Raw genomic sequence first — 6097 nt, 5'->3', positions numbered from 1 at the left:
ATCATTGAGTGCTGCAGGCTGTAGTACACTGCTGTTGTTTTTACTAAGCAGTCACTAGAGGAGTTGGAGGAGGTGATTCTTTCATAGTAAGAGGGGTCTGCCAGCTGTACTCCTGCTCTGCTCACATTAACACTCAGCTTGACTCCATGCCCAGCAGGCATAAATCACAGCTACACTGTGCTACTTCAACCAGTGCAACAGTTTTAGCTGTATTTTCTGAAACAAAGAATGTTAAGTATTTTAAATAATACTTTATTGCCACAGTAATGTGTGTAGAATACAGTAGAGGTGAAGACAAAAATCTTATGAGGAAAACCCCCTAACCAACCACCCTCCACCCAAAATATGCCACATGCAAAGTAAAATTTGAAACAGTGTGTTCAACGGTTTTGTACATACAACCACTTCCAGCTGTGTGCATTTATTGCACTTAAATGCAAATTATTTACATTTCACCCAGAATGTCTGGGCAGACGACTGCACTGCGGTTTTAACTTGGTTTAGGAAAATCCTGTGTAAGTAATTTAAAGAGAACAGGCACCAAATGATTAATCTCATAATTAATTGAACAGAATGTACTTCTCTTCTGCTTTCTCTGCTGTTCTGTGGAAAAAAGTAAAGGACAGTTGCTGTGTTTTTATTGAACTAATTATAGTATTAATAGTAGTGTATAAAATAATTTAGTATTCATTAACACCTGAACTAACTGTGTAGCTTAATGATGTTGATACATAAACTTTTAAATGGAAATCAAACTATTTTATTCTATTTTTGCAAAAAAACTTTATTTGTGATTTAGGTTATTTTAGATAAATGTATAGCCTCTACCATGCTATCTGTTTTGATGTTGATTTTTGTTGTTGTTGTTGTTGCTATTATACCTAGATATATTTTAAACAAATGTGTCAATATGGTATTAATAACTGTAAAAGTAAAAAAAAGAATGTAAAAAATACTTTATTTTTCAATAGCACAGTTTAATCATTTATATGTTTTTTTCTTATTCATTCTTAAAGCAATAACTTAAAATCGTAATATGCCTTCCATTTAATTAGCATGGACAGTGTATTCTCTCTGTTCATTATCTCAAAATATTTTTAAGAAATTTGGTCTATTTTTTTATTTTTATAATTGGCCTTTCTGTTCTAGAACTGTCTGTTATAGTTCTTTATTTGGCAAATTTCTCTAACTTATATCCAGTCCGAAGAGCAACATATAAATTATAAAGTTTTGCACTGCACAAAATTTCAGGATTAATCCAGGATTTCAATTTGGTCTGTCTATTTAAAAAATGCAATTATAGTAACTAGCGCTAGGCTTCTCTTCATTATCAATCAACAAATCAAGACTTTCTCCTTTTTCATTTTGTCCCTTTATTGTTTATGCCCTGAAAGGCAACTCTCATTTCCAAAGTTTGGTTAATGAGGAAGAGTGTGTGGGAGAGATAATGACATTTGCTCGACTGATTATTATGCTCTGTACTCTTGATAAAGCCTGACAGCCAGCCTGCACGCTCCACGCTGAACAACTGAGTTCACCGAAGTCATCTAATTATCACGAGAGTTGAATATTTAAGGTGGGCCATTCTGTTTAACCCATGACAATGTAGACTATTTACTGTCAATATGAAAACCCACACACATATACATTTTCTTTTGATATGACACATTATCTATTACAGCTCACATTCAGATTTCAATGACCGATAAAAACCATTCAAACTTAACATGATCACTGATTTATTTTGTTTCTGCTAATTAAAAGTAAAGTGCCTCCATGTGTTTTTGTAGGATTTATAAAAAAAACATATGGTGTTTAAGTTCAAAGAAAGTTCCAGTAAATAAAAACACATTATGCCAACATTTTCCAAGTCTGATGGAGCAGCTTTTCATCTTCCTCAGGGGCCAGTGTCAATCTGTTGTTTCAGAACATGTGCCTTAACCCTTGCGGTTCTCCCACACACAGCAGAATCAAAGTTAGTTCAAAATGAGGCGAGGCCTCTATTCATCTCTCATAACTACTACCAGAGCAGATACACACCAGGACCTGGTGCAGAGATATTAGAAAATTAACCAGTTGATGTCACTAGTAGCATGACCATTATTTGTATGTGATGACTACAAATAGCAGTAGTATGCAGTTTATTAGCTGTCAGTGTGACATGCGTGTGATATATATATATATATATATATATATATATATATATATATATATATATATATATATATATATATATATATATATACACACACACACACATATATATATATATATATATATATATATCTGTGTGTGTGTGTGTGTGTGTGTGTGTGTGTGTATGTGTGTGTGAATGCATTGTAAAAGTACAGACATGCAAAATGTATGTACTTTTACAATGCATTCACACACACATACAGAAAATGTACAAATTTTTAATTTATAACTTTGTCTGATGTTCTTCAATGAAATAATTGCATGTTGCTTTTTGTAAATTTTTCTGTAATTTTAATTCTCTGCAATTACATTTTTTATCTTCCTCTGCTCCGCCAAACACACATACATTCATACACACACACACACGAAAGAAAATTAGTTGCATCAGAAAGCAGATCAGCCGATGGTAGTCAAAAGAAGAAGCTTAAAGCTGTGAGTGACAGCTCTCATCTCTAGATAGCGAGTGGTCTGGACTCGGGTTTACAGGGGATTATAATGAAACATAACTGTTTATTCAACCTCTCTAGCCACACAACACACTCAAATCGCCCGGTTTTATTGAAGTCTGTGTCTGTGTGTGTGCATGTATATCTGTCACAACTTTTAAAGCAAAGCAGCACTGGTTCTAAATGTACAAACATGCTGGAGTGTTTTGAAAAGTTTAGGGAATCTTGTGCAATGATGTGGGTTTTGTGATAGGTTATATTATACAGATTAGAATTTATATTGTATGACAGGCAGTGTTAAATGGGTCATAAACATTTATAGTACATGGCATGAACCGTTGTAAAAGCAGCATTCTGATCCTAATTCTGGAAAAAAGAGAGATTTATTTGACATTAGTGTACATTCTTAACACAGTAATATGTTTTTTGCTGTTTCGCTTCAATTCATTTAGCCTGGGCTTTGCAGCTGCAGTGTGCTTCAATACATAATTTGTTGAGTTATATTATGGGATTTGGTCTTGTCTTCTGGGGGCCAACTATGGCTATGAATCTGGATGTAGGAGATCCCACTGCTTTAATTTTACTATGGCTCAAGAGTTTCTTTGTGATTAACACACATTCCATTCATGCAGAACTCTCTTTGGAAGAATACAACATTCCAACACATCAGTCTCCACTTTTGTACACATCTATCATCAGTATGAGTGTGGTGAGTGTCAGAGCAACACAATTTGACCGTGAGAAAACATTTCCTGTCATATATCGATTGCATTTAAAAATCATTTTCCTAGGCAGGAGCAGACAGCATAAACAAATCAAAGCTAGAATTAAAGGTGGATAGTAAGAGCTGTGCAGCATCATGGGCTGTGTCATCGATCTATTTTTTTTCTCCTCTCTGAACCTTAGGTCACAAGTCAGACATGATTTATTGAGTTCTGACCTACTCATCTGCAAGGTCTGCTATGCCCTTTCGGACTAAAGCCATTAGTTTCAAAGGACTTTTGCAGTCTTGGCAGCAACACCGACTTGGTCTGTGGTCACTCAGGATGAGGCAAGAGGTCAAAGGAGAGGCCGATAAAACATGGGCTGTTGATGTGAGATGCCGGAAAAAATACATAAACGGAAAAAAATACAAGAAACTCATCTCTGTGAGTTAATAGCTCATTATGATCGTGAAGTTGTGAAGACTGATTTTTAGCTATGATATCATATTTAAAGAGAATTTGAGCATATACATTTACATTCTTTGATTATTATGGAACTAAGTCAATTTACTATAATTTGCTCAATATAAGATACAAAAAATATATTTTTATCTTAAAATCTTGTTGCATATTTTCTAAGACTTATCTTAGACTGTAAGAAAACGGTGTTCTTTATAATCACTTCACATGTGCAATAATGAAATACCTGGCTCAAACAAATGCTTTTATTTTTGTGGACCTTCCCAGGTCAGACAATATAAATGTGTTAGGAACATCATTGTCTGGCAAAGTTATGAAAATACAATATGCAATATTTTTTCAACAACATTTAGACACAATGTACTGAAAGTCAGCCGGCCCCTTTATCAATTCAATGTGCTCTGTATTGTTGCTATGGTGATTCAGTCCATGCTTACCACATGGTGGGCTGAACGCACGTGAAAGATTAGGTAAACCTTCCATTTAATTGTCTCTGATTTGGTTAGAGAAAAGCTCTTTGTGGATGTTACCAAATGATCAAGAGAGAAAGAATTAAAACAATGTTCTAATTTAAATTCAATCTAAATGAAAATAAAAGGAGAGCAGCTCAAGCACTTTAATATAGTTATCATTAAATCTTGGTTATAATTTATTTATGGAGAAAATAAAGGGTTTGCAAATAAGTGCTTAGCTGACAAACGCTTAAAGGATATACTCCGAAATGACTTTAAATGAGCAATAGTGGAAATAAACACCTGGCAAATTCTCAGACATTTTGGAGTAAAAAAAGGGACAAGTGAAAACCTTGTTTTGTTTTTTTTTTTTGCATGGATGTGCATGTGTGTAGTCTTGTTGCCCTCCTGGCACTTTTGGGCTGGAAACCAAGGGACAGTGATGTTTATGAAAAAAAAAAGAACTCTGAGCTGTCCAGCACCATGCTAAATGAGACGCGTGACTCATCAGATGAAACAGGGGATTAGGTGGTAATGATCTGGCAAATGGTTTTGAAATTGTAATTATCTACCCTGTGCTGTTGTGCTTAGACTTAGTGTGTGGGTGGGGGGCATGTGTGTGTGTGTGTGTGTGTGTGTGTGTGTGTGTGTGTGTGTGTGTGTGTGTGTGTGTGTGTGAAAGAGAGAGAGAGAAAGAGAGAGAGAGAACGATGATGAAGGTTAAAATGTAAATGATTTTATCCAAGTAAGTGCTTCTTTAAAAAAAGCATGAAAGTTCCCTGCTATGGAGTGGTGTTATCAGTATTGTACCGATGAATATAGCAGGCGTCGTCACTGAGCCATTGATCTTCACTAAGTGTAGACAAAGAGGATGCTGAGCAAAGATTGCTCTCGCTCTGCTCTCTCTAGCGTAAACACTTGACCTGACCAATCACTATGTTACCTGTGCTACTCCCCTCAGCAGTGCTTGAGCACTTTAGAATGTGCTAAAGGAGAGCCTCAGAAAGCCCTCTAAAGCCTCCCAGGTGTATTATATTTCAAATATGGCACAACACTGTGAAGTAATGCATATTCATTATCTCACTGGCCATTTTATCCATGTCCGGGGCCCAGAAACCCACTATAAAGCACGTACAAAGAACAGTCAGGTTCTTATCTCTAAAAGGCTGTTACTTTTTGTGAAGAACTTATCTGAGCTCTTATATGAGCCCCCCATTTTTTCGTTTTAAATCGTATTTTACAAGTTTGCCTCCTAGTTCCTGCCATCTTCGATGTTATGTCATGTTTAAGTCAGTGGTGCACCAAAACCTAGAAATCTCCTTCAAAACAATTGCACAAATCTCACATTCTTAGGAGCAATGATTCCCAAAATGAGTTGGATAAGAAGAGGATTTAAAAATCAACTCATGCATGAAATGAAGTGTTGCTTTATTTTAATGGTTGACTGCCATCTCATGCATAGTGTTAAACTGCTCATAGGCTGGAAACTGGAGGACTACTGCCATCTTGTGGACAGCTGTAAACTGGCTTTACACTGGTTGTATCGATACCCAGTGTCCAGGAAAATAATCATATACATTATATATACACTATATGGACTATAAGATTTATTTTATGTGTTTTTTGAACATCCCATTCCACATTTAGTTCCTATTTGGTGTTATAATAATTTGAATTTCAATGGCATTAGTAAAGTCAGGTACTTATGTAGGGTGAGGAAGTCTTTATTTCCTCGCAATATTAAACAGGCCAAATTTCTCCCTATATGAAAATGTGGGTATATATCCACGTTTAATATATCAGTAAATATATTTATTAA

Source organism: Silurus meridionalis, chromosome 4 (genome assembly GCF_014805685.1).
Source record: "Silurus meridionalis isolate SWU-2019-XX chromosome 4, ASM1480568v1, whole genome shotgun sequence".
Taxonomy (NCBI): Eukaryota; Metazoa; Chordata; class Actinopteri; order Siluriformes; family Siluridae; genus Silurus; species Silurus meridionalis.
Note: the sequence above shows the minus strand (reverse complement) of the source record.